At 32.4% G+C, this 24,022-nt stretch overlaps 1 long non-coding RNA gene across 1 annotated transcript in view; it reads left to right on the top strand.

Moving 5' to 3' along the window:
* Positions 1-15,204: 15,204 nt before the first annotated feature.
* LOC107436716 (uncharacterized) overlaps positions 15,205-24,022 on the top strand; it is a 486,858-nt gene continuing 478,040 nt past the window's right edge. Inside the window, exon 1 of the long non-coding RNA XR_001583141.3 lies at positions 15,205-15,583. This is a non-coding gene — a long non-coding RNA (uncharacterized lncRNA). The remainder of the gene's footprint in view (positions 15,584-24,022) is intronic.

Raw genomic sequence — 24,022 nt, 5'->3', positions numbered from 1 at the left:
CTTTTTAAGTATTTTCCCGCCACTTTATTTGCTTATGTGGAAGATCTTAACCTACTGGAGAATTTCTTAGTTAAAAAAAANAAAAAAAAAAAAAAAAAAATTCTGTTTTGGTAAAATTATTTTTCATTTGTATATATAAAAAGGATGATTTAGATTTTTTTAAAACCAATTATACTTATTTTTAACTCTTTTGTTACTTATTATTGAAGCAAAAAGTACCTTTCTTTTGCAGTTTTGAGAATAACTAAGATTCGTGATTTTTTCTTATTAATCGTAAGTCAATCCAAGGAAAATTGCGTCTTTCCATTCTAACCATTTTAAACAGATCATGTAGATTCAGACCTTATAACTTCCCAAGAATGTTTATGCAGATCTGTGTAACTTCTATGACTTCTTAAAGCGAGATATAGTAAGTAATCTGACATCTGTCATCAATGACTTATAACGCTGGTAATAAACACTTCGAAATCTGCACTAAGTGTTCTGCTGCCCAGGCTTCCCCTGACTACATTTTATCTTGCCTGGGACTTGCCAGGCAGGACCTGGCTCAAGCTCCCCTGTTGGTACTAGGATTTCTTAGAGCGAACGAGCTCATGGACCTGATCCAGCTCTGCTAGTCATGGGGGTGAGAACAACAACAAGTGATCTTACCTAATAGCAGGCATTGAACAGTCGACCCTATTCTGACTTAACGATTATCAACGTTTAACTTCGCAGCCTTATAAATGTGAACCCAATTCAGAAGACAAGAGAGCTCCTGGATCAAGCATTGGAACAAACTAGCTTTCTTGGACGACTTTCTTATGGAATTAACCCAACTTTGCGTTACATGGAAAGGAGAACCACGAAAATCTACCACGGTTAGCCTGACGGAAGAGGACTCTTACCCATTATTGACGGATTATGGCAACTACTTTTAACTTTCATTGAGCACAGTGGTCGGTGTGAGCCGGGTGCGGAATTCGTATCGACCACCACTGGGATTCGAACCCGGCTACATCATTGGAATGCGAATGCTCCATCCACTGAGCCTCTAAAGCTCCCGATTTATTGATTGTGCTCTTTTTTTCAACCCCCATGAAGATCGGATATTTATCTAGCTATAAATATTTTCATTAATGTTACAAGACATTTAATTTAGGCATTGTTTTTAATGCATTTTTAATTAAATTTACATATTTGTACAAAGAAGTTGGGGCGTCTTTTTTGTTTTCCTGATGAAGGAGGAATGGTAATCAAAACAATAAAAGTATTTACATGGGGAGAAAATTATGAAAACCTCCCACGGTTAGCTCGACGGCGAAGGGATTTTAACCTCTGATCCATCTACCAGTGAAGGATATTTTTGTCAGCACTACGGTCAGTGCGAGCAGTGAGCAGAACTCGTATCAACTAGCCATAATTTGATCAAGGATCAACTAGCCATAATTTGATCATATTGAAAGATTTGGAATTTAAACAAATTCAGATTTAAAAAAGACATCACTGAAACATTTTATCTTATTTTGAGAACTTGTTGTATATATGACTAATCGAAATTACTTTCAAAGCTTCTATTTATGAAAAGGATAAGTTCGAAGTAGTCTTAAATGGCATTGTCGCGGTTTACTTGCATAACAACAAATAATAATTTGTATTGAAACCTTGTAAGTTAAAACTAGTTTACCCTTTCAAATTAATATATTTTGCTTCAAATTCCCATTTTCATAACAATAAAAGTAATACAAAAATAGTTTTTAAAGTTTACTAAAAAAATTTGCTCTAAACTAACTTTTTTATTACCAATAATGAGCTTTAACTGATTTTTTTACTTTTTCAAATATATGGCTTCTGGTGTCTGCTTTACGAATCGAACCATATCTGACGAAAAAGCCAAACGGAAAAAAAAGGTAAATAAACAACAACAAAAAAAGGAGGGAAAATCACTAGGGCAGATCAGCTTCCCCAATCGGGCATTTACCTGAAGAAAGGAAGCCATTGCAGGATAAATTTTTGGAATAATAAGTTACCTCAGTTAAGTCAGATAAGTTAAATGCACCATTATCCTACATGATTGTAACTAAAAACGAAAAAACTAAGAACATGACATTTGATTTTAAAAAAAAATTCACCTTTATTTTTTAATAAGTGTCATGAATTACCTTTACTTTCAACCCGCTTGAAAATTATACCCTTCTTTACGGTATGAGTTAAACATCTGAGCATTTTGTATTGAAATAAAAAAGTATACTTCGAGAGAATAAGCATTGTCAAATTGCAGAGCTTGGAGCAAAGTAGTGATAAACTTCATTTTTTTAAAAAATGAAAACGCATTTTTACTTCACTCTGTTACTTAGCATTGTTTTTAAGTTGGTACTTTAAAAGTTTCCGGATCTTCCACTAGATAATTGTACAATTATAAATTCCCTCGGGGAAAAGATCACAGAAACTCCGTCTTTTCCCCATCTTAGATCAGACCACTGTCGCTTTCTCGGTGGTCACTTAAGATCTTTAAAATATTCAGGTGGTCCCAGGTGCTTTGATACCTGCACCATGGGGCATATTGAACAGGCGTCCCCTGGCCACATCCAGATTAGATATGACAGTTAATCCTCCTGTGATGTCATTGAACTTCTATAGGGTGCACAAAATCATGAACCTGATTCAGCCATGCTGATCTTGGGGATGTGCAGCAATAACAACAACGCAATTTTACATTTTATTTTACAACCATCGTTGAACATCAGACCCAATTTTTAGGTTTACGACTACTAATGTTCAACTCCATAGCCTTGTAATTTTGAACCCAATCCAGAAGACAAGGGATCAAGTATTGGGAGAAATTTGCCATCGTGGAGGACTTTTTGATGGAACTACCCCGCATTTGCTTTACATGGAGAGGAAGACCACGGGAACCTCCCACGGTTAGCCTGATGGCAAGGGGACTCTAACCCATGATCCGTCTACCACTGAGGATATTTCACATCAGCTCTGTGGTCAATGCAAGCCGGATGCGGTATTCGTATCCACCAGCCATCGCCGGGATCGAACCCCGGTTCACCTCATTGGAAGGCGAATGCACTATCCCCTGAGCCATCGCTGCTCAGCAACACAATTTGAAGAAAAGAAAAAGCTTATTGGCTAAATGAAAATAATGATGGTTAAGCTTATAACACACTCTGTTGAATATTTGGAAAATATGGCTCGTCTTTATATTGCCCTACTCCCTTTAATTATGAAACAATTTAATTAACAATAAATGCCTTAATCGTTAATAAAACTTGCATCCAATTCACAATGCTTATTTGTGAACCAAATAATCATTTCACATTAGAGCATAATACTGTAATGGCACTCAATTCACACCAAAGCATTTACTTAGACCATTGCTCGAGGAATACCGAACTAATACCAGTAAATACTTCTATCAGCAGACGTTATCTGGATATTGGTAGAGCTAAAAGACATCTATTAGACATCTTAAGCAGTGCATCTGCATGGATCGCGTGGCCAGAGTCCGGGGAGAGACGAACAGCTGTGGAGAAGTTGTTGATCGATCAGACCCGACTCTGAAGAAGAGATAATGGTCCTAGGGGGGCCTGCCTCCAAGCCACACGCACGCATAAAACCGAGACTACTGCTACTCCCTTCTGTCCCTTTCTTCTTCTTTCATTCTATCTATCCCCCCCCCTTTTCTTCCTCCCTACACCATCACCCTCTAACCATCCTTAGATCATTCCTTGTTTTGTTGTTGCTTTTACTCTTTCTCCTCTGAAGATGCTGTTTGTTGGTGGAGCATCTATTTGGAGCGAAGAAAAAAAATAATAGAAGAAAAATACTACGCCCCCGTATTATTTCGCCGAAAACGAAATGGATTCCGCTTTTCCTCTTAATTCACTTAAAAATATATAAAGGATTTTGTTTAGTTTAGCGTGGGATCTTCGTCAGATCGTGCAATGGTGTTTAGATGGATTGAAACTGTTTGGTTTGCAAACCGGTGATAGACATTTAATGAACAGAAATAAATGCTTTTTTTAAGACAGGTAAATGTATTTTATTAAGAATAATAGGTATGTTTGAAGTTTTTTTGAGGAGTAACCACAACGTTTCATTGAGTCTAAGTTACAATGAACAAGTAATAACGCAAAAAAGACATTTAGTAAGATCGTTTGCAGTGCATGAGCAAAATTTATTTTAAAATTTTTTGCTAAATTCTTTTATTCAATAATAAAATATTTAAAATCAACCAAGACTGTAATTCTAGCATATTTATGGATAAGAAAAAATGCAAGTTAAAAAAAAAACAGCAACAAAAAACTGGTAATTGTTCGAATAATGCTGTATTATTAGACTATTAAATTTGAATTTAACTGCGCATGAAAAAGAAATTCGGAAAAAATTACTTATGCCACCTTTGCTTAAGATTGAGAACTATATATTAATTTCTCTGCGAAAAAGTAAACACATGTCTGTGACTGTTTTAAAAAAGTAATTTTTCTTTGAACATGCATTACTGCTCAAAGTTAATATTTTATGATTTTTGAAAGGAGCCTTACTAGCTTAATATTGTTATTTCGCTTGAACACTAATTTAAATTTAAAATACGGAGCTCTAAACCATACAGTAGTACAAATAACTATAGTTTTAATAGTATCAGCATAGATATTGCTCAGTATCTAAATAATAAAAAAGATGAATAAAATTTCGAAAAAAGCGTTATCCGAGAATTTTATATTTTAGGTGATGATTTTAGGTGAATTTTATATGTTAGGTGATATATTTGCACATATATCGACAACCATATTTAAATTCGGATTAAAAAAAGGGAAATAAAGCAAGCACTATCAAAGTAAATGACCATTTTTATTTTTGGTAAAACAAGTTTTTGTTAACAATATTTATTTTTGTCTGAAACCAGTCACGGTGAAAAAACCATTGAAAAAAAAGACCCCTCAAAAAATTACATTTTAAAACGCCAAAATTTTATACAGCAAAAGTTCTTATTCTATTTAGCATTACGTAGTAGCCCAGAAGCAACTAAGATCAAGCCTAATCAGTCGAAAAACTAAAATTAAAATTTATAAAACTCTTATTCTACCTGTATTGCTCTATGCAAATGAAACATGGACACTAAACGCAGCTCAGCGTACTCTTGGTGTTTTTGAAAGGAAAATCCTTAGAAATATTTTTGTCCCAGTACAGGAAAGAGGCTGCTGGCGAATCAGACACAACTTTGAATTATATAGATCCTATGGACAGTCACAGATAGTGCAGGTCATCCGAAACAATAGATTAAGATGGCTTGGCCATATCTGGAGAGGTCCAGAAAATAATGCAGTTCGAATTGCCACCTTCAAAAATCCTTCGGGATCTCGGGCTAGAGGAAAACCTCCAACTAGATGGCTGGATGACACTGCTAAATATCTAAAAACTGGATAAACAACTGGAAAAAAGTCGCCATGGACAGGAGGCGTTGGAGGCTACGTATGGTTGAGGCAGCCAAGGCCTGTAAGGGGCTGTAGTGCTGAAGAAGAAGTAGTAGCCCAGAAGCCGTAGTTTACTTTTTCTTCGTCGATTTACTTAATAAACCTGATGTCATAAATGATGTAATAAACCTGATGTAATAAACCTGATGAACACGGAACCACAAAAAAGTCCTCATTTGCGTATAACAGGTTGGTGTAATACGGGAAAGAAAACAAATAAATCGGAATCGACTGATCACTAGGAAATTGTAGATAAATAGATTAAAAAACCATTTAAAAAAATGTATAGAAATATTCCTTCGTAAAAAGGATAAGCATTCTAAAAGTCTATTCTGTTGAAAAGAAGAAAGAAAGAAAGTAAGAAAATGAAAAAAATAGCGATTTTGAAATGATTCGAATAAAGAGTTAGGGAACTTAAGAACTAGAATCTGCTAAATATATAAGATACGTAATAAGATATTACTTAAAGATATAATAAGATATTACGTAAAGATATAATAAGATGTTACGTACAATAATCAAACGTTGCTAGAAACTAAATCTGGTATAAAGAATGAAGATTACTGAGATGTCTTGTATTCGGAGAAAGTAAACCCTTTAAGGAGAAAAAGCAGACGCTTGCTAATGTTAAAAATCTAAGAGTAGTTTTGTGATACAGTAGTTTTCACCTGAGTTATTTCATATCTGTCTCAAAAAATTTTTGCCTTACCTTACATTTAAATTGAAATGGTCGAAAAATTTTAATAGTTCTGTGTATCATATCGATATAATGCAGAAACGAAATGCAAACATGTAATGCAGAACATACAAACATATTCAAACTTAACATGCTAACATAGAAACATATAACATATAAACAGCATACAGAATACAAAATATACCTATAGATCCCATGCAATCAAATATTGCAGCAAGTAAAATAAATTTTCTCAAAAAGAGACGGAACATTTAAATAATCATAATTAAATCTAAATTGCTCGTAATCAAAAATAATTATTTTGGAAAATAATTTTAACTTAATAATAATTGAATTATTTTTCCAAAACTGCTATAGAAGTGTCGGATATTTAAGAGAAATTTTTTATACTATGAAATTAACTATGCATTTAAAGAATCTGCTTAAGAGTGCGGGAGAAACTTTTCATCCCAAATTCTTGTTCATCCCTCCACATGTAATTTAAAATTTAATGTATGGAAAAAGTGAGTTCACTCAAATCTAGGGTAAGTCAGGAAATTTCAAATACTGAAAAGAAAATTTCACAATATGAAAATGGAAAAAAAAAATATGAAAGGATAATTTTGGATTACGCAAAAGGAAAATTCTTTTCCAATAATTTGCTTGCATTTTGATATTTAAATTTTTTTCTGCAATTCAAATTTCATGACTTACTCTAGGTTTGCATGAATTCACTTTTTCAATACTTTAAATGTCAAATTTGTTATAGAGTTAAAACAGAAATTTACGATGGAAAGTTTTCGCCACAATATATCGTCCTTTGAAAAAGGGATAATGTATTGATTAGTTTAATTGTAAGATATAGTTTATACAGTAATATAGTTTGATATTGTTTAATGGTACGATAATTGAAAGTGACTATACTTTGGAAAAATTTAGAATGACATGTTCAAACTAATAAATTAAGTATTAACTCGATTCAGTTTAATATATCATTACCGTTTATTTATATTGTTTTACGTTATGATTTTTCTGAATTTTGCTTAGCTTTGAAGATTGTCCAATGTAACATCGAAACTTGTGTACTGACTGTTTAAATGCCTGTTTTTGATGTTTTACTTTGATTTTAGTCATTTGTTTGTAAAATTCCAGACAATTATTTTTAAACTTCATAAAGGGAAACACACACCTAATAAAAAAAATTCTAACTTGCTTAGAGCGAATGGACTCGTTCTACCATATATTAAAATCAAACGCATTTTTGCTCAGCATATTGGTAGAAAATAAACATTGATAAAATATTTCAGCGGGCCTTATCATTACAATAATAATAAGCAAATTAAATATTAATGCTTAAAAAGTGTCGATAAACTAATACATGCTTACAAATATGGCATTAACATACATGTAAATAAATGTTAAAATTTTGAATGACACAATTCTGGCAGTACTGACCAAGACTCATCCATATTATTACAAAAGTCTACATATTATAATGCAATGTATGAAAAAATTAAATCACACAATTAACTCAATCGAACTTAGTAATCAGTTTAAAAATTTTGCATATGAAAAAATACTGAAATCATAAAATAATAATGTAAGTTTTAAAGTGTATTCAACAACCATAGATTGCACAAATTGTTTTGAAAATGTTAATAGCTGATTAAATTGGAAAATGATTAACATACCTACTGTAAGCTTTGATCATCTGAAATAGTTCACTGATTTAAGGAAAACAAAAGTCTATGAATAAGTAATTGATAGACTTTAGTAAAATATGGGATTTCTCACAATTCAATTTGATGAAAACAAGCTAAACACAGAAGAAATATTGTTTACTGTGGACATCATAACGCGAAAATAGCAACAAGCAATATTTTGGATTAAATTGGACGAGAGGCGAGCTCTATGTGCTTATAGCTCTTGATTCCCAATGTTAAAAGTAGTACTGCTTAGAAGCGATGTATTCTAAACAATATAACATGGGTTCTATTCCCTTTTTCTTTCTTCTTTTTTTTGTTGAGGGAAATGAAGAGACAGTACCATTTTTCACAACATTTTAGTTTAATCTATTCTTTTGCAACGGGTTAAACTTGTTAATATTTTTCTTACATAAGCAGCGGGTTTAAACTTTTTTGTACTAGTTGCATTACCCGTTTGAATTATGAATAGAAAATACTCATAATTAGCACGAGAAAATTGGTGAAACATATAACCTCCCTACCAAATGGTCTCGCCGCTCCGCCAAATGTTCTGAATTGTAGGGGTATCGGGTTGAAATCCCGTCGTAACTCTGGGGAGTTCAACACCATGAACTTTGTGTTTGTAAGCCCGATTAAGCGTTATATTTTAAAACCACTGAAAAGATAGGTTTACGTTTAAAGACGCATCATTTGGCATATCATTTGATATTGCGTTTTAACGATAAGGTATTTTAGTAAAAACGTAAACGATCAGCACGTGATGTTTGCTTACATAATTGATGCTCGTAGCGAAGTAGCAAGTTCGAATCCCGCCGTAACCCTGGATGTATCTTCGTCCTGCCCTTCTATGAATTGTACTATCTGTCTTTCTACTTGAACAAAGTTTGTAAGCCGTACATATGCAATCGAGCACACAATCCAGTATGCATGTGTACTAGGGATGTAGTAACCCAGCGGTTAGAGAATCGGAATCTGGTCAGGAGGGGCCAGGATTCGATCCTCGACTCCACTAAGATTCCCCGAGTACTAGCGATATACGTGCTCGTAAAATCTGCCCTGTGGTCGGCCGCTGAGCAGTACAAGGATCTGGAGAAAATTTCCTCACCCTTCAGATCTATGTTTAAGTTGAGGATGTGGCTTGACTAATGAGAGACCTTCTGCAGAGGATCAAAATTGCAATGGTATGTCTTCGTATCATCCCCATGTATGTTTCACAGATCGTCGCCGACAATCCATTATGACGTAAATAAAGTTCATACCTACTTTCCGTATGTACATTTTATTTTATTTCATAACCGCGATTGAACAGCTGACCCACTTGTGAGTTTACTACCAATGTTCAACTCTGTAGTCTTGTAATTTTGTATCCTATCCAAAAGATTAAGGAACTCCTGGATCAGGTATTGGGAGAAATTCGCCTTTGTGCAGGACTTTTTGATGGAACTAACCCGCATTTGCGTTACAAGGAGAGGAAAATCAAGAGCAAACACCTCACATGGTTAATCTAACGGCAAGAGTACTCTAACCCATGATCCATCTACGACTGAGGATATTTTACGTTAGCACTGTGTTTAGGACAAGCCGGATTCAGAATTAGAATCCCATCCATCGCTGGCATTTGAACCCGGGTCACCTCATTGAGGAATCGAGTGCTTTATCCCCTGAGCTACCACGGTTATGTATGCATTAATACTATGTTTGCGCTGACCTATGACTAAATACTTCTCTATCTTATGTTACTTCTTCAACTTGACCAGGGCTTATAAGCCATACTTTGTAATGAGCATACACACTTGGGTATATGTTTATTTTATTTGAATGGCATACATTTTCAGGCCTGCGAGCTCCATTTAATCTTATAAACCTTTGTCAAATAGAAGGACAGCACGAAAATACATCCAGTGAAACAGTGGATTTCGAACCTGCTACCTCCATGCTTGGTATATGTGTAACAACAAATAAATAAATAGTAAAGTGTTTTTTATGAATTTAAATATTAAGCACGTGACTTGTGCATTAAAAAAATTATGAGCTCACATCAAATTGAAGAAAAGAAATGCAAACTAGAATATCGCAAGGATACAATAAATGATACATTCAGATTTACAGTGAGTATCGAAACCTCCACTTTCATGCTTCTGAGCTTTAGTCGGAAGAAAAATACTCCTCGGACATGAATGCTAAAAGTAAATTATATATCCTATCCGACGCTCATTCTCAATAATATTTGAAGTGAAATTATAGTTGTATAGAGGCACCAGTATCACTTTCAACTGCTAAGATATGATACTTAACACCATTTTTCAATTATAAATAAGAGTAGCTTCAGAAATACAGGGCTTAAAATATGTAGAGTGATAGGTACTTTTTTACGCCGCACTAGCCCTGCGCAATGGGCTATTGGCGACTGTTTGGGAAACATCCTTCCAGATGATCTGAAGAAACGCCATTGCAATTTTGATCCACTGTAGAGCGGATGGCTCCTCTGCTTTGGTAGCCCGACGACCTGGGCGCGAAGTCGAGCATCGTACGGTAGAACAGTTTAACGAAGACCGATACCGCGCACCCTTGGTCCCTACGCAGGCTGATCAAAGTGGTCACCCACCAACTTACTGACCGCAGCCAGTGATGTATGATGCTTGACTGTGTTCTACTGGAAACAGTGTCTTTACGATCGGTCCACTGCGGGACTGAGCAAATAACTGTTGTTGCAGTTGTAGTTCATTTACGTCGCACTTGAGCTGCACAATGGGCTATTGGCGACGGTCTGGGAAACATCCCTGAGGATGATCTGAAGACATGAAGACATGCCATCACAATTTTTGATCCTCTGCAGAGGGGATGGTAGTCCTGCTTCGGTAGCCCGACGACCTGCACGTGAAGAGCATAAAATAGGAGGAAAAAATCTTAAAAACTTTGGATTTCGGGGCCTCCCTGGCCAAGCTATATCTCCCGCCAAACACTGTGCAAAGCGTGGAGGTAACGGGTTCGATTCCCGCAGTTATCCCGGGTGTATCTTTTAGCTGTCCTTCCCTGAATTGTGTTATTTGTCCTTGTATTTGACGAAGGTTTATAAACCTAAATTGAGCACACAAGCCTGCAAATGTATGTAATTCCAATAAAGCAATAAACTTTTGATTCCGTTTGAGCAATTAAGCAGCCCTATCGGCAGCTCCGAACCGGGAAATCGCCTTTGGAGTTTAGGTTGCTGTTGCTGTAGTTCATTTACGTCGCACTAGAGCTGCAAAATGGGCTATTGGCGACGGTCTGGGAAACATCCCTGAGAATGATCCGAAGACATGCCATCACAATTTTGATCCTCTGCAGAGGAGATGACAGTCCTGCTTCGGTAGCCCGACGGCCTGCACGCAAAATCGAGCACTTTACGGTACAACAGTTTAATGAGAACCAATACCGCGCGCCCTCGGTCCCTACGTAGACTAATCCAAATGGTTACTCACACGCAGACTGACTGCAGCCAGCGATGCTTGAGTTAGGTGATCTGCTGGGAACCGTGTCTTAACGATGAGTCCACTGCGAGACTTAGAGTTTAGGATAGAGTGGAAGTTACGCTTACGGTTGCTCATACTTTTCTCTCGTGGGATATCCGCATTAAGTTCTAAGTTATTTAATAAATCTCTTAAACGATAATAACAATAATAATGATAATAAGGTAATATCTTAGAAATTTGTTATAATAAAGAAATAACTCTTCCAGTTTTAAACTTTTAATTTGGAAAACAGTCAAAATGAAAAAGGAAATAACGGCAAAGTAGAATGAGAAAAATACATATTACGTGTAAAATTCCCTTTAAATTTGGGATACAAAAATTTCTTACAAGAAAATAATACTTTTATAAATTTTATTAATTTTATGCTGATGAGAACAAACAATATGAAAATTTAATGTGAGAAATTTGAACGGATATTATCGTGTGATTTTCCTGCCGAAAAAAAATGTACCGATAACAATAAAAAACTCCGGCGCGATAATTAAATTTTTTGTATTTTAGAAATAAAGCATTCTTTTAAATCTTATACTATAATACGAGGAATGGTTGCCAAGTCGAAAATCGCCCCAGAATTAATAAACTCCGGTAAACTTGGGGGTCTGGGGTTTTTGGCCACGAGGAATCGATTGGCGCCGGTTTTGAAGCGCTACGGTCGAGCAGTTCGGAGTTACAGATAGGATATTTTCAAACTTTATTAGTTCGCCATAATGGCTATAGATACTTTTCTCCACTCTTATAAATGTATGCTAATGCGAACCTTACAATTGAAATATTAATTTTCGACAACTTAAACCAATAATATACGAAGGAANTTAAATAAAAAAAAATTAAAACTATTTATCTCATTGATTCTTGTTTTAATTAATTTCAATATTAAAAAATATGCTGATAACAATGCCCCATTTGTTTAAATAGCAATGTCAGATGTATGGTTGAAAAATAGTACTTCTTTTGCAGAAAGCCCTAATAACTTCTAAGAAGAGTCTGATCGTCTAAGAAATAGCCCCTTTCACTCCTCGTAAAAAAATGCAGCAGAAACAATAGCTCCCTTGCTTGTCCGGAATAAATTAAATTATCCCCTTCCCTAATAACCTCCTAAAAGGGGGATGCGTACAGAGGAGAATAGGGGAGTTTTTAGGCATCATTCATAAGGGCCAGTTGTCGGAAAAACTACATTTTCCTTGTAGTTAACTGTAACTACTTTATTATAAATGTAGTTAACTACAAGTACTTTCTTAAATGGAGCGACTACTAATTACTTTTGAAATGTAGTCACTACTTCACGACTTTCAGAAAAATGATTTTGAATAAAAATTTGCTTGGTAAAATATGAGGAGTTATTAAGAAGTTTTAATTCATATTTACGTGAAATACTTTTTATTTTATTCTAAAGCACTTTTCACGATTTTGTTCTCTTAACCTCCAAACTCTATTCCTTTCTCGACAGTGAATATTTAATTAAAGAAATGCTGGGAAATTATCAAATATTTGTGATTTAAGTAATCAATACTTTTTTACATCCAAGTACAATGCGAGAAACAAAAAAAAAACGGACCATCCTGTGAATAACTTTTGATCCAATGAACGGATCTTCACGTTCTAGGTCTCAATCTTAATGGTTTAAGGGGGTGACCTAAAATATGGTAATTAATTTATGCGGACAATATTTTAAGTCACAAAATCGGACACAAAAAGGCACTATATAGTTACTGTTAAATTGAGTTTTAAAAAGTCAGATATTTAAAATATGATTTCTCAGGAGCAAATCGACAGATTTCGCAACGATTTTTCCGATCAGCACACGCTTGGCCACAGCGGCGCCCGCGAAGAATTCAAATAGCAAGGATTCAAATTCAAAAAAAATTTTGTGTTTGAACTTTGCTTCTTTACTCAACTATAACATCAAAAGTAGTCGCCAGGAATCACTACAAACTATTGCTCCTTTTTATATAACACTAGTCACTATACTACTTAAAAAAATAGAAAGCCACAAAAGACGGAACAAACAAAAAGTAGCGCACTGCGCAACAAAAGACGGAAAAAGTAGCGAGTGCAGTTGTTTCGCTACTTGAAATGCGCAACTTCCAACCACTGATAAAGACTCAACAAAACTTTTCATGAAACAAAATTTGACTGTTAAATTCTTCGAAGAAAATGTCTAATTATACGTGACTATATTTAGACCACACTTTCCAGATTTCAAATTCCCTCTTCACACACTTCGAAAGTCAAATTCGTCGAAAAAAATGCATGTATATTCAGGGAAAGTATATTTTTGTGTCTGTAGTCGTAACTAAAAATATCATCTGCAATAATTTAAGTTAGATCTTTGAACCATCCAGATTGAGTCTTAGATAGTAGAAATCCGATCATTAGATCAAAAGTTTTTCAAATGTTTGCTTCTTTTCTGCACGCTTTATTTTATTTTACAGCCGAAGTTGAACAGCCGCCTCAATTCTGAGTTTGCGACAATCATTTTTCAACTTCATTGCCTTGTAATTTTAACCTCAACCAAGAAGACAAGGGAACTCCTGTATGAGGATTCGGGGATTCTTTGTAGAGAACTTTTTGATGGAACTAGCCAGTATTTGCACTATATGGAGAGGAAAACCACGGAAACCTCTCATGATTAGCCCGATGGCAAGAAAATTCTAATCCATGACCACTGGGATATTTTTTGTCAACTCTGAGTTGATGAGAGCCGGGTGCAGAATTCCTATATAGTAGCCACCACTGGAATTCGAACCTAAGTCCCCTCATTAGAAGGCGGACGCTCTGTCCCAAGTGTTCAATTCCGTAGCCATGCAATTTTGAGTCCAATTCAGAAGACAATTAAACTCCTGGTCCAAGTATTGGGAGACAATAGCCAGCGTGGAAGATTTTTTTATGGAACTAATCCGCATTTGCGTTACATGGAGAGGAAAACCACGGAAATCTATTCTTAGCCGGACAGCAAGGAAACTCCAATTCATGATCCGTCTACCATTGAGGATATCCAGCACTATGGTCGGTGAGAGCCGGATGCGGAATTCATATCCACCAGCCACTGCTAGGATTCAAGCCCGATGCACTCATTGAGAGTCTTGTTATTACCATATATAATATGCACTTGTCAAAAGAACTTTTTTAGAACATTTAAATTTTTTTATATCATTTTAGTTTCATTTGAATTATACTATGTTTTAGAAATAAATGTTTCTTAATTTTTCAGAATATTCCCCTTACTGATATCGTACTTCAAACGATAAAGAACTTTTTACTAACTTTTAGAACGTTTCTTGTTCAAATACCGTACGTTAAACAATAAATGATCATATAGTATTTTCGAATTATTCCCTTTACAAATATCGTACTTCAAACGATAAAGAGCATTTTACTAGCTTTTAGAATGTTTCTCGTTCAAATACCGTACTTTAAACAAAAAATGATTATATAGCATTTTCGAATTATCCCCTTTACAAATATCGTACTTCAAACGATAAATAATATTTTAACAATTTTCAAAATTTTTACTTTGCGCACATCGTATTTCAAACGATAAATTATTTTTTTTTTAGTAATTCTCTAAATATTCATTTCATAAATATCTTGCTTCAAACGATAAATGATTTTTAACTGAAATCTTCATCATTGCCCATCTCAAACTGCAAATGAACTCCACCAAAGCATCGACCACTTCTACAAATCGCCGTAACGAAATCGCGACCTCTCGATTGTTTCTCCTCCCAGTTCGCTCTTTTATTTTTCTTTTAAAAAATATAAATAAATAAAACTCCACGTGGTTGTTGAGCTTGTTTTCACAGCAGACGACGACAAGACGAAATCTCAAACGATCGGTAGGGGTCTCCCGCATCAACTGAGTTCTCCCTCCATCACTCCCCATCACCTTTCTCTTTCAACGCATAGAACACTCTCCGCGGATCATCACACGAATCGTCTGCGGAGAATATCTGCAGACGATAGTTTCCTTTTCTCTACAACGGGTTGTAATTAATTAATCAGTGATACCATTTACTTATTAGTGGATAACGTGCGGTGTGTATTTAAAAGTGATTTTGTTCTTTCAAGTGATATGTTCGAAGGGATTTGTAACTAAATTGAATAATCACGTGGTAAAATTTCAAATGTGATATTTATTGCATCACCGTTGTTTATATCATGCTTTGTGGAATATAGATTTTCAAATCATATTTAAAAATATTGGATGTACAGAAAATAGTAAAGGTAAGAAATTTATATATTTATTTTGTAAATAAATGTGCTTATTTTTGCAAATATTTTTGATAGTGCGGGCATTTCTTCCAAGGAAGGGTACATTTTTATCTTGAGTTACTCAATTTTCTATCTTCCGATTCATGCTGTAGATTTCAATTCTATATATATTTTTTAGCTAAGAACTCAGATCCAAGTTTTTTAATCACACATAAAAAATAATAATTAAGATTACGTAATTCAACTGCTTAGATGTCTCATCGAACTAGTTAACGTCATGCAACTTATTTCATCAATCGAACAGTTAAAATTCACGAACTGTTAAAATTCACGAACTGTTAAAATTCACGAACTTTTAAAATTCATGATTGTTTTTAACTGATCGAGTTTATAAAATTGGTAATTAGCTGATTGAGTTAATTAACGTCATGCATTACATGTTTATTTAGCTGATCGATCTCCTGAACTCCATGCAATGTATTTAACTGATTAAACAAATAAACTTCATGTATTATATTTAACAGATCGAACTAATAAACTGCAAGCAATGATATTTAGATTGTTAAAAAAACAATGCAGCTAAAATTCAGTAAGAAAATTAAAATGAGTAATTGTATTTAGTTTGCAATGTTGACTAACTCATTCATGAAATCGGCCATGTATATGTTAAAGTTTACTTAAAAATAACATTTCCTTCAAAATTATAATTTTTTTAAACGCAAAATTTATTCCTGGAACTATTTTGTATATATTTCCCTAAAAAAAACAGAATTCGGTATCCATGTTAGATAATCGTTTTCAGAGTAATTCAAATATTGCTTGATAAGTTTATATTGCGTTTATAAGTCAAGTTTCATGCTCTTCCTTGCAAAATATATTGTAGAGATGTGAAAAAAGTAAAAATAAATTCGTGCATACATTCTCAAAATTTTAAATTTTGAGTTTTTTTTTAGTATGTATTATTGTCTAATTATGGAAAAGACATTTTTTTACATATTTTCACACAGTGAAAAGCTGGGTTTTTCCCCCATCCTACTCCGTTTATAATTAAGTTAAGTAATTAAAGGATTAATTCTTATTAAAACCCAAAAAATTCACCCTTAAAAGTTTAGAAATGTAAGTATTTATTACAAAAAATCAGCAATTAATCCATTCATTTTTATAGATGATGTATTTACTGCACTTGAGAGAAGTGCTGAATTTCCAAATTCTATAATTTTTAATAACACGAATTAAAAACTAATAATTATTTAGCAAAAAATATTAAAATAGACTATGTTGAGAGAAGACTCCTGATAATACCTTTCCCCTTGATAATATCGCAGAAATTGAATTTCTGCTGAAGCATCCTCTTCTAATAACAACTTACTATTCTTAACTTCATAGATAAATCCTACTTTCCGTCTTTTAAGAAAACTTTTGTGACAAAAATGAGTCAAAAATTATTTTGAACTAACATTTACAGATTAATTATTTTCATCATTTGTGAGAGCCCCTCTAAGTAATAACTCTTCATGAGAACGTTTGAAAAATGTTTATATTCATAATTTTAGTACCTTAACCCTTTAACGTGTTTGCACCCGATGTCCCGTTTATATATATTTTTCTGACTCTCTAATTACAAGAAAAAATATATTTCGGCATTTTTTAATTATGAAAAACAGTCTAATTGTTACTAAAAAATCTGTTCGATTATTGGACTCATATTTATACTGTAATATAAAATCCGAAAAAAGTGATTTGAAAAAATGTTTTTTTTTACTCTTATTCAAAAATGCATCAATAATTGATTTTGTAAATTAACCAAATTTCAATTATTTATAGCTTTTTTTCTTAGATCTAAATAATTGCTGCTAAGTGCACATTTGAGAAACTATTTTTCAGATGTGAGCCGCGTTTGGAAGATTTTAAACAGAAAAAGACACCGGTGTTTCATTCATACATTATTAAAATACTAAATGTAATATTTTTTACTTATTTTGACCTAAATTAATTCAAAGTAATGAAAAAAGTACGAAAAATATGTTTATAAAAATTCTACGTCAATAGGATAAGAAGACGCTAAATCACGAGAGAAACTCTCCATGGTAAATTCTCTTAAATCTACATTAGTAATTTAAACTTGTAGTTTAGAAAAAAGTAGGTTCAGATAAACCTAGAGTAATCCATAATGTTTCAAATATAGAAAAAATATTTTCACAATATCAAAATGTAAACAAATAATAGCATGATTACTCATGATTATGCCGTGAAGGCTGCTATAACCTACTTGCATTTTGATATTTTGAATATTTGAAACTTTATGGATTACTCTAGGTTTATCTGAACCGCTTTTTCTTATATTTTAAATTACTTATGAAAATGAAAGCGAATTTTTCATGGAAAGTTTCTTCCCTGGTATAGCGTCTTCTTAAAGTAAATATTAATTCAACGATTTAGTAACTAAAAATACATGCTAAAAGTCAATTTATTAACTTAATATTAATAACTAAGCAAACATTCATGCGTTTTACACCAGAAAAAAAACATTCAAATCACAGATACTACTCAAAGAGGGGTATACATTATTCAAGTAAAAACCCACAAGACAAGATACACTTGTCTTCTTTCCTTCAGTTATTTTGTTTAACTCCTTTATTTTTGTATCAAACAAATTTATAAAATCATTTTATGTGAATTTGAGTTTGTTATAACTTTTGTATTAGGCAGAGCATAACCATTTCCGACTTCTGTGCTGTTAAACTTTACATTCAACACACTGTCATAAAGTATTTAAAACTAACAATCGTTTTATTGTTGAGTAGAGCAACTGCGAATTGCATTTATTTCTCAGCAAAAATTTCATCATGGATAAAATGAATGTAATTATAATAATTTTAAGTCCACAAGTGTAGGTTTATAAAGTTGTTGTAACAGTTTTTTTTATAAAAATTAATGTAAAAAATTTTTTCTTTAAATAAAGATATTGTGAAGCTACTCCCTCCGTATACTACAATAGTTGCGAAGTTTCAGGAATTGTAGATTTTTCTCCTTCATCCGTTTATGCAAAACAATTATTATTTTTCCTTCTGGTTTTTAAAAGCAGTTAAGGCAATGTCAGTTTTTACACGAAATTAAAAGTCCGGAAATTTTTACATTTTTAGTCATTTGTTTATTTTTTATAATTATTTGATTAATTAATTTATTTATTCGAAGAACAAAAGTTGAATTTTTAAATAACTCTCAGGATTGTCCGTTAAAGCTTTAATGAGATGAATGAAAAATCACATTTGTATGGTTTTAGCAAAGCAGTGGTAAGCCGAACTTTTTTCCCAAACTGTTCCTCGATATTGTTTCCAGCTAGGTGTTTCACAAGTGTTCTGAATTTCCACAACTATTTCAGGTAGTTTAGAATACCTTGAACCATAATATTTTTAAATTTTTCTACAAGGCCAAAATTGATCTAAGCATTTAAAAATTCAACTTTTATCAACTACACAATTTAAAAACACTGTATATACAAGAAACAAACAATACAAAAGCAATAAATATGGATGCAGAGTTCTGTAGAGTTCTTTTAACAATTTAATTTTTTACCAAGAACACAATTTAATGACACCGAACTATACCACATGTCAAAAATTTGAATACAGAGTTCTGTAGAGTATTCAAAATGGCTAAACCAACAAAGGTCTTACATCCAAATGGGACGTTAATAAATCAATCCTCAATTATTCAAATTAAGCTACAAAATAAACATACTTAAAATATAAGAATCTGTATTTTGCTGAATCTGAAACAATTCTATTGAAATCCTCATGTATAATACATATACTATTGATCGAAATAATGCAGAACTATTCCAAATCGTTTATTACACGTATACCTATTTTCTTCTTTCTGTGAAGTCGTCACGCTATGCTTAACTAGGCTTCATACACGAAACTACTATTTAATTGTGTTGAAAGTGCGAATAGGCTCCGCCTGTCGAAGGTCTTTATCATACGTTACATATACATGAACGCTGTTTCAAGTCATTAATATTTACAAATAATAAATCACAAAAAAAGGAAAGTTTTTACATCATTAGTTAAAGGATGATTTAAATGCATTTAGAAGTAAAATATAATTGAAATTGTGAGAATTATAAATGGAATTTGAATAATGTAGTAAAAATGTTTTGTGTATTAAGAATGATTTGCAAAATGCTTTTTTTTTAAATTTGTCTCTTCGAGAAAAATACTGAAGTTCATTTTGTAAGGAATGTTTCAAAATAAATGTTGCCCTTTTTCGGAATTTCCAAGACGTACACTGGGGAAAAAGAATGGTCGAAACTACCAAGATATGGTAAAATTAACCAGGTTTCTGGCTCCGTAAGAACGTCCATCAGGCAGGGTAATTTTTACTGAAACGCTTTGGTAATGTTTTGGTAAAATTAACCATAAAGTATAGTTTTATAATAAGATTATATGAATGGTTTGATAATGATTTTATAAAAAATTGATAAATATATTAATATTTAGAAATTTTAATGTGATTTGCCCATTAAACTTTTTTTTATGTATCACCTCATACTAAATTTTAACGAATACCACCAAATCTAATTTACTTAAAATAATAAAGAAAAATTAAATTTAAAAATTTAATTATAGTTAGAGAATTTTTGGAAATTACACAGACAACCTTTTCAAATTATTTGTCTTACAAACGCATCTCTCTAAAAATTTAGGTAAAACTGCATGGTAATGTATGGTAATGACTTTTTGTATAACATGCAATACTGTTTTATATAAACAATATTGCATGGTAATGACTTTTCTGCTAACAAAATCTATTATTCGGGTTAATGAAATCAAAAGATACAGCATTTGAACCATTTATTTAGTAATTTTTCCGTTCGTATCGCAATGGTTCACCAGAATTTCTGGGTTTAAAAATTATTTTTCTTATTACCTTTCATTTAGTAAAAATACAAAACTGAGATGTAAATTTAGCCAAATAAATTGTTTTCATGCCATTCTTTAATGTTTCATGATAAAATTTCCAAATTTTATCACATATTATAAAGCCATATTTCATGGTTAATTTTACAAAAATCATTACCAAAATGTTGCGGTAAAAATTGCCGAGCTTCTTGGTATTCCCATAAAACTAAAAACATAGCAAATTTGGAGATATTCTGGTAGTTTTGACTATAGTTTTTTTTCTCGGTGACTATATTTCTTTCCTAGTCTAGCATAAAATATAATTATTTGATACTTCAAAGAGGGCAAGGCTGATTTGAGTTTTAAAATGGATTTAATTTAAGTATTAAATAGATTTCATTTGAGTATTAAATAATTTTTTTACTTAATATATATTTTCTACTATATTATTTTTTCCTTTAATGTCTTAAAAACAAAAGCTATTAATAGTCACACGCAACGTTATAAGTATAATATACTGTTATCAATTCTATTTTAATATATGAATTACAAGACTGTCATTGTTTTTCCTGAATTTCTTAATGCATGTTCTGGTATTTTAACTTTGCGACCCGATAACTTGGAGTTATAGTTCTCCATTCCATGGAGTATAGTTCTCTTTTTATAAAATGCCTAAATTCCCTTTTTATACATTCCCTTAAGTTACCTATTTATGTTGATTAGTTTAAAAAAAAAGGAAAATTCTTTCGTGTGCAAATTAACTTTAATTCAGCCTAAAAATTAATTAGAATTTCAATACATCAAAATGATGGGTTATCTTTTTATTTAAAATTCTAAAGCATCTTGGACTTAATTCGAATAATATGTATTTAGTAATAGTTTATATTCATATTTTTCCTTAAAATGAAAATTTAAAGCAAGCAAAGTTTTAGATCCCTTTATATACAACTACCTTTATTAACTAAAGCTAGTCCTTTGATTTAATTAACTTCAAAGCGAGTCAGTTTTATAATAAGAAGTGTAACAATAATAAAACATTGCGTATACGAACTTTTAAATTTTCTTTCAAAAATCTTCCATTATGTAATTAAAAATTTCATTCGAGGTGAAAACAAAAACAAATTACTTCATCCTTTTCAGGTTTTCGTTAGGCCAAGACAAGCCGTTAAAGGGAATAACAAGTACAGGTGGGAAAATAACTACAACGCCGTTTTCTTTATTCAAAACATCTTTTGTACAAGCCTTTAGAGTAATTATTCTGAAGTACATCTTTCCCTACTTGTTTATTTATTCATGAACTTCAAAACCGGCGTCTCTTTTCGCTCTATTCTTATTTATCCTGACAGTTACGGTTGTGACGAAACGGTTTTGCAAAAATGTTGCATCGGTGAGAGAAGAAGGTTCCTCCCAATGGATCTGAGAATAAATTTTACGCTAGAAAATTAATTAAATTTTTTATTTTAAATATTTTTAACTTTTACTCATAATTCTATGTTTATGCTGGGATTTCATAGTGTAGTATTGTTGAAAGGAAAGAAAAAAATATTGTATAAGATGAAGTATAAGAATAAAAGTATCTAAAATTTAATTAAGATCAAAATAAAAAAAGATTTTGTGATTTTAGTTTGGAAAACTTTTCATTCTCTAAAAAAGAAATACAAAATAATTCTAAATATTTTGTTTGCCTAAATAATTTTTGTTGATTATATTAGGTAACAAATTTAGCTAAAAAAATTGTTTAGTTAAACAAATATTATGTAATCTCTTATGTAATGTATCTCTTATGTAATCTAAAGAGATTCTACTATGACAGGAATTGTAAATTTTCCGAAGAAATATTTTTAGATATCTAAGGATTGCTAAAGTAAAATAAAACATTGGTGTACAGAACGTTCAGCAATCAACGCCTTATATATATATATATATATATATATATATATATATCTTCAAACTATGCTCCATTAATTGCAGTCAAAATATTCTGTCCGTGAAAATATTTTGCCCGTGAATCATTCTGTTATGTATACCAAAATCTTTAGCGATTATAGGAAGTATAATAGAATTTAAAAATTGTCACTACAAAATTGTCAAGAGAAAATTTTGCAATATATAATTTGGGTAGTACTTCGTATAGCAATGCAAAAAGGGGGATTGAAATTTTTTAATTATCCGTAATAACAGTAATATCAGTTAGACACATTAACTAATAATCCAGAAGAAAATTACCATGAAAAGAGTAGCTTAATAAATATATTTAATAAAAGTTTAAAAAAAACAAATATATGTTAAAAAAAACATATGTTAATTAAATAGCAGTTCCTATAATTTTTTTAGAAACAGCGCCATCTAGTGCCACTANATTAGAGGTACACTTACTGCACAGCGGTACGTCGACGACATCCTAAGACCTGTTTTGCTACCGTTCCTTTTGCAGCACCCTGGACTGGTTTTTCAGCAGGACAATACCAGACCACATCCGGCACGTGTTGCTATGAACTATCTGCAAGATTGTCAAACTCTTCCTTGACCTGCCAGATCACCAGATCTCTCTCCCAACGAGCGTGTCTGGGATATGATGGGAAGGCGATTGCATCTGGCACAGAATGTTGATGACCTCGTTCGACAATTGGATCGAATTTGGCAGGAAATACCGCAAGAGACCATCGGGGAGCTTTATCGGTCTATGCCACGCCGTGTGGCAGATTGTATCCAGGATAGAGGCGGGTCAACACCTTATTGAACTTGTTACTGTAACTCTGCAATAAATTATTCAATTGTTCTGAAATTTTATTCATTTACTATTCCGTACATTGTCTTCCTATCCACCAATTTTTGTTTCAATCGGACAACTCCTTCTTGGTGCGTCGATTTTTTTGTTATAGAGTGTATATCACTACCCTACAATAATAGAATAGACACTTTCAGTTTCTTACATTTTTTTAAAATTCTTCAACTGCATAAAGCAAAACTCAGCAAAACGGCTTAAATAATTTTCTAATGAAAATTGGTTTTAAAGTTTACTTGAATGAAATTTCTTTCTTTGTTTGAAAATTGTTTTCAATATAAAATTTCTATTCTTATATGTATGATCAAATATACGTTATATTGCAAAATTTCAAGAAAAATATTTTTTATAGAAATACAGTTTTTTTAATTAAAAATTTGTGAACTTTTTACTGTTTCATAAAGTGAAACGTAACGTAAGGATTGTATATGAAGTAAATGGCCTCCATGGCTTCCCTAGTACATCTACATTCTTTTGTCAAAATTTTAAATGATCATTTTACATATAAGTGGTAAGATTTTCGCAAATACAGCGTAGGAGAAAAGATGTAAAATCCTATTATCTTGGCGACTAATTCTAATCATCAAAACGGGAAATTACTCAACTTGTTTGTGACTCAACAACGCAAATAATATTTCTCAACAACAAAATGTGTTATTTTTATTTATTTATTTATTTTCATTTGAGTAGCGCTCCATATTTAACACTCCCGAACTATGCCACTGTCTTCCTCATATCGTTGGCCAGGAATAACGCAAAATA

This window comes from Parasteatoda tepidariorum, chromosome 3 (genome assembly GCF_043381705.1).
Source record: "Parasteatoda tepidariorum isolate YZ-2023 chromosome 3, CAS_Ptep_4.0, whole genome shotgun sequence".
Lineage (NCBI taxonomy): Eukaryota > Metazoa > Arthropoda > Arachnida > Araneae > Theridiidae > Parasteatoda > Parasteatoda tepidariorum.
This window is presented reverse-complemented; position numbering and strand designations above follow the sequence as displayed.